The sequence below is a fragment of the Theobroma umbraticum genome, unplaced genomic scaffold, assembly GCF_002168275.2.
Source record: "Theobroma umbraticum cultivar Fairchild unplaced genomic scaffold, ASM216827v3 scaffold_44.0, whole genome shotgun sequence".
Lineage (NCBI taxonomy): Eukaryota > Viridiplantae > Streptophyta > Magnoliopsida > Malvales > Malvaceae > Theobroma > Theobroma umbraticum.
In genome coordinates, this window is record NW_018397255.1 from 11985954 (window position 1) to 11992051 (window position 6098).

At 33.4% G+C, this 6098-nt stretch overlaps 1 pseudogene; it reads left to right on the forward strand.

The window, feature by feature from the left end:
* Positions 1-6098, forward strand: part of LOC110429392 (vinorine hydroxylase pseudogene) — an 8488-nt pseudogene that overhangs the window by 705 nt on the left and 1685 nt on the right.

Here is a 6098-nt window from a genome sequence, read left to right on the forward strand (position 1 = left end):
CCAAAATTCTAATCAAATAAGATATAGAATTCTAGTCAACCTAAAACTCAACACTATCCGAGATATATCTCTTGCCTGCGATTTACCTTGTGATCGTATTCAAGGTTAGGGCTTCAAATTTGTGACTAATCACAGCCTTTGGGTTTGCATCTGGTCCATTTTTCTTGCAAAACAAGTACAAATTTTTTATAAATGCATTGACCTCGAAATCTAGTACATGCTTTGATGTCTCAAGTCTATGGCTAGAGAGAACTTCGACCACAGCTAGTTTTCTTGTCTCACGCCAATACTCTCCGTAAGGAGCAAAGCCAAATCCTGCCATTGATCGTATCTTAATTATTTCTGCATTGGATTTTTGGGCCGACTTAGCTAATACCCTGTCGTTAGTAGTGAAGCACTCCTTGACTGCTTCATGATTGCTGATGATAAGGGCAGGGAACGCTTCTAATCGAATTGAGAAGATTGGGCCATATTTGTAGGCCATGGCTCCCAAGGTTTGAGCAAGGGTGCGTTGGCCGCCAAGTAGGTGAATGTGCCCTATGAATGGCAAGGCACCCGAAGGTTCAGGGGCTAATAAAATGCCCTTATTTTGGTGGTTGGGAGTTCCCTTCTTCCATAGTTTGTAGAATAGTACCAATCCAAGAAACCCTGTAATTGCAAATAGATGAGACGAGAAAACCATTTTTTTATGCCTGAAGTGCAAAGTGAGAGGGATGGTGGCAAGATTAAGGGTAACTCATTGTTCGATTTGATTTTCAATTTGTTTATAGCAATTGGAGGAAATTAGTCAATTGAATGGAGCATTGCTTGAAAGTCATACATGATTGGGCCTTTTGATAATTTCTCTTACTAGTTTTGGACTAAATGACTGTAGATGCTATCATTGCAAACAAATTTAATCTGGACTAGTAATTTTCAACATGTAACAATCTTTACCACTTGTTAAGGCCCACCACATCACTTATTACTATGAAATTTGTAACATTCTACGCCATCTAATTACGCAACGTCCTTATTGCACTGGCTTTTTACCCGTAGAGGAGAGGGGCTCTTATACTAGTCGAGCTCTATCTCGACCCTTGTATCTCTCATGAGAGCCCACATCAGTGGAGATTTGAGTCTACTCTGATATTACTTGTCATAAGGCCATTCCCCTCTTCCCAAATGGCTAACCTGATGGGGTGTGTAGTGCCACCACTTATAAGCCACTGGAGACTCTACTTACTCGATGTACGATTTTTGGAAGCACCTTGCCTATTTCCTTTCTAAAGCACTAAGCGTGACATCTTCAACCACCTAATCCAACGATGCCCTCATTGTTGTTGGCCATCCTAGCTACCTCCCCTTAAAGGTGCTTGACGTGGAATTGGGTCAAGGTCGAGTAGGCTCTAATAACAAATGTTAAGGGCTAAAACTTAGGCTTAACCTTATTGGCCTTAAGTGTTTTATTTGTAAAGGTTGACCTTTTAACCCTTGGGAGTTGATCTTTTTAGTTCCAAATGCTACTCTAAGACTTTTGTTGTGGAAGGATTGACCTTCTTTTCCTTAGGGGTCAATCCTGACATTTCTACAAGCTAACTAAGGCTTAAATGCTTTTAGGGGTCGACCTTGTTTGCCTATGGATCAACTTTTCGTCCTTTAACTTGCAAATACACATTCCTTTAGTTTTCTTTTGCCCTTATTCTTTCAACTGTCATTCTTTCACAATTAAAACATTATATGAAGGATACAGATAAAACTACTTAGTTGGGAAACCTCATCCAACAACTGTTAAAGAAATAGCTCGATTTGTAGATCTCAATTGAAAAATTTCCTACCTACACTTAGATGAAAGTTAGGTTTCATAGCATCTTAAGAGGGGGGGATTTAGTTATTTGGTTTGGGGAAAAATGGGAGAAATGGGGAAGAAGCTTGATCATGCTTCTTTTAATTTGAATTAAAATAGACCAGCTATAATTAGTTAGATATTTCCGTTGATAATTCGATTGGAAGATGAGTTTACCAATGGAGTTGTTTGTAGATAAAGTTGGTGCCATTTTCTATTTTTGATGCTTAACCTAATACTGATCGAATACATGCCAATTTGATTGTCGATAAATTTGATTGGCATTTCATCACTATTCCATCAATACATTCCTCCCAATATGGAAATCAATATTTGGTTGGTTTTCCATTGGTAAATTTCGACAGAATTTCAATGATGGTATGAATTCTATTGGTGAAAATTTGTGTTTTTTTTATAGTGGTAAAACACTAACAAAAACTCCATCTCTCATATAAAAACAACATAGAAGTTGATCTCTTTTATAATTCTAAAAGGCTAAAACCTACTTCACATTTATAGATCTTATTATTGGTCACTAAGAATTCTTAATCTAGTAAGTATATTTACCCCATTAATATAGTTAATCACCAAGTAACTTTCAATCAATGTAATCCCTAAAAATTTAAATTGATTTTTAATTAAAATTTAAGTTAAATATCTAATACAAATATTAAATTTTATAACTAGTTTAAAGGATAATAATATTAATACTCAATTTAACTGTTTCTTGAAAATTCAATTTTAAATCCAGTAAGCTAACTGTTACAATCATCAATTGCTATAACTTCTTGCGAAACGCATGCATGATGTTCGCTCATGCTATTAGCATTGCTCATAAATCCTCTTACTCTTCTTTGAATATTCTTAACGTTGAGGGGTTCTTTTTTGACGTTGATTAAAAATGATAAAAAGGTGAACTTTCAACTCACTCACGACAGTACAAGTTGACAATATATAAAGGAAGTAGATCTTAATAAAATGTATCAAAATCTTACATAATTAATAAGAAAACTTTTATTCATTGGAATTGATTTTCCTAGATGTTTAATAAAGGTATGAAAGTCCATGGGTTTTTCCTTGCATGTGTTTTTGTCAAGCCCAAAAGGCAATTAGAAATTTGTGTTCTCTACTTCATCTATTGTCCTTGCCTTGCATATCTATTGGTGTATTTTCAAAATGAAATAATATGTCTTTCAATACGAAGAGTTGCTTCTTGATAAATTAACTATCGGAAAGACACCTCGATTCAAAGGTTATGTTTTATTATTCTAAAAAAAAAAAAGTTTTGTCTTATGATATGAAAAGTTATTTTTTTATGAGGTGACTATTAGAAAAAAAAATTACTATCCAAAAGTTACATCTTATAATATGAAAGGGTTTGTTCAAAGACAATGAAGTGGTTTAATGAAAGGATGTGTCCTTAAAGAGGAGACACTTGCAAGTCTATATAAAACTTTTTTGGCAACTACTTTAAATAATAGAGCATGAGGAGTGTGATGGACATACAAAAATTCAGAAAAAGACATAAATACTTTGAGTTCCTATTGTTTACCAAAAGTATCTAAATTCCTTATAATCTATTTGTTACAAAAAGTAGGCTTTAAGGTCAAACAATTTTACAACCTTTAGGTCATGTCTAGTGGTCTAATTAATCTGTAGTTGGAAAAAGAAGTTAGACATTAGCTTCATTGTACTCCTAAGGTTATTCGCATAATTCTCTTTTTGCAAATTGAGTGGTGGAGGTGAAATAAGCCTTAAAAATAATAACTATTATAGCACACCTTGAAGTTGAGTTTTTCGATTCTCTTTGAATTCTAAATACCCAATTTGCTCCAACAATTTTAAGGCTTATTTACATGTGTCTACAATTCAACAAAAATGGCTTCCCTATAAGAGATGGCTACCAATATTATCAAGTTAGACTACTTTGAAGGAGGAAATTTTATTCATTGTGAGAAAAAGATGGACTTCTTCCTTACAACTCTCAAGGTAACCTATCTTCTAACTACACCAAGACTGGAAAAAAGTGAAGAAGAATCTATGGACCAAATTCATTTGAGGCAAAAATTGGATTTATTTGATGTTGACAAAAAACATAGGAAAATGGTTATTCACAGGATTACCAAATAAGTTTTCTTTCCTTAATTGATTGATATTCATGATATTGTATGTGATATGCATAGTGCATCTAGATTGGTTGGCAAGAAATACTTCAAGATATTCGTTGATGATATGTCATGTTAACTTTAGAAGAATGGGTGATATGACTAATTTGGAGTTAATTCTTGATTTTCATAAAAATCTTGATATTTGTAAAACTTACATGGTTACCAAAATTGTAAGAAGTTCTTTCTTAAAGTAGAAAGAAACTCCATATTTCCTGCATTGATACATATTGATGTTTGTGATTTGCATCGTACTCCATCGATTGGTGGAAGAAATACTTCATGACATATATAAATGATTCTTCTAGATATTGCCATGTTTATTTATTGCCTTCTGAAAATGAATATTGATGGAATTTTAATAAGTTTAGAACTAGGCTAGTGGTGAAAGGCTTTACACAAAAAGAAGGTATTGACTACTTCGACACATATGCACCAGTAGCAAGAATAACTATAATTAGAGAGCTTATAACATCTGCATCAATCTATAAATAGGCAATTCATCAAATGGATGTTAAAGCAACTTTCTTAATGGCGAATTAGATGAAAAGGTGTTTGTGGAGCAACTTGAAAGGTTTGTTGTTCTTGGTCATGAAAGAAAAGTGTATAAGTTTGTTAAGTCCTTGTATGGATTAAAACAAGCATTTAAACAATAGCAACAAAAGTTTTATGAGGTTGCATTAGCTAATGGCTACGAGATTGATCAATTTGACAAATGTGTCTATAGTAAGTTTCATAACGGTCAATGTGTCATCATTTGTTTATATGTGGATTGCATGCTAATATTTGATATTGACTTGGAATAAGTGGAGGACACAAAAAAGGTTCTTATCAAAAAAGCTTGACATGAAAATATGGGTGTGACGGATGTTATTCTCAGTATAAGAATAATAAGAGATAATGATGACATAACATTGTCTCAATCTCATTCAAAAGATCATAATAAAGTTTGGCAAGTCATATTGTACACTTATATCTACTTATTATTCTAATATAAGGCTAATACCCAACAAAGACAAGCTAATAGCACAATTGGAATATGCAAGGGTAATTAGATGTCTTATTCATATTATGGAGTGTACCAAGCCAAACATTGCTTTTACGGTTGGGATGCTAAGTTGATTTACAAGTAATCCAAGTAAAGTGAATTGGTACACTGTTCATAGAGTTCTAAGGTATTTAATAAGTACAATAAACTATGGGATTTGTTATTCAAGTTTTCCTTTAGTTCTAGAAGGGTTTACAAAGGTTAGTTGGAACTCAATATCAAAAGTTGTCTTTCGATAAAGTGACTATTGAAAATTAAATACAATGATTCAAAAGTTATGTCTTATGATATGAAAAGTTGTATTTCCATAAGGTGATTATTAGAAAAACACCACTATCCAAAGTTTATGTCTTGTAATATGGAAGGGTATGTTCAAAGACAAAGAAGTGCCTTAATTAAAGGATGTGCCTTTAAAGAAGTGAAACTTGGAAGTTTATATAAAGGCCTGCTAGCAACCACTTTAAGGCGTAAAAAAATAGTGCATTAGAAATGTGATGAATTGAATGAAAATTCAAAAAAAGAAAACATAAACACTTTGAGTTCATATTGTTTACCAAAAATATCTAAATTCCTTACAATGTACTTGTTGCAGAAAGTAGGTTCTAAAGCTAAAAAACTTTACAACTTTCTAATCTTATCTAGCGGTTTAATAGACGAAGTTAGATATTGACTTTATTGTATTCCTAAGGTTATTCGTATAATTACTTTTTTACATATAGAGTGGTGGGGCAAAATAAGACTTCAAATAGAAACTATTATAAGATGCCTTGAAGTTGATTTTATCGGTTCTCTTTGAATTCCAAAACCCATTTGCACCAACAATCTCTCCCCCAAACTACATAAAAACTGAGAAATTTCATAAAACTACAAGCAATTAAGCCTAAAGGCCTTCATTATTCATCCTCGAAAGATGGTCCAAAGGAAGTAGCTAGCAATAGGTGCAGAACCGGCTTGAGAGTTATCTACAGATTTATCAGCAAACATCTAGAGGTACAAGTACATTGCAGCAGGAAGGCGCGGGCTCAGGAGAACATCAAGTGGAGTTGCCTTGGGCATGGTA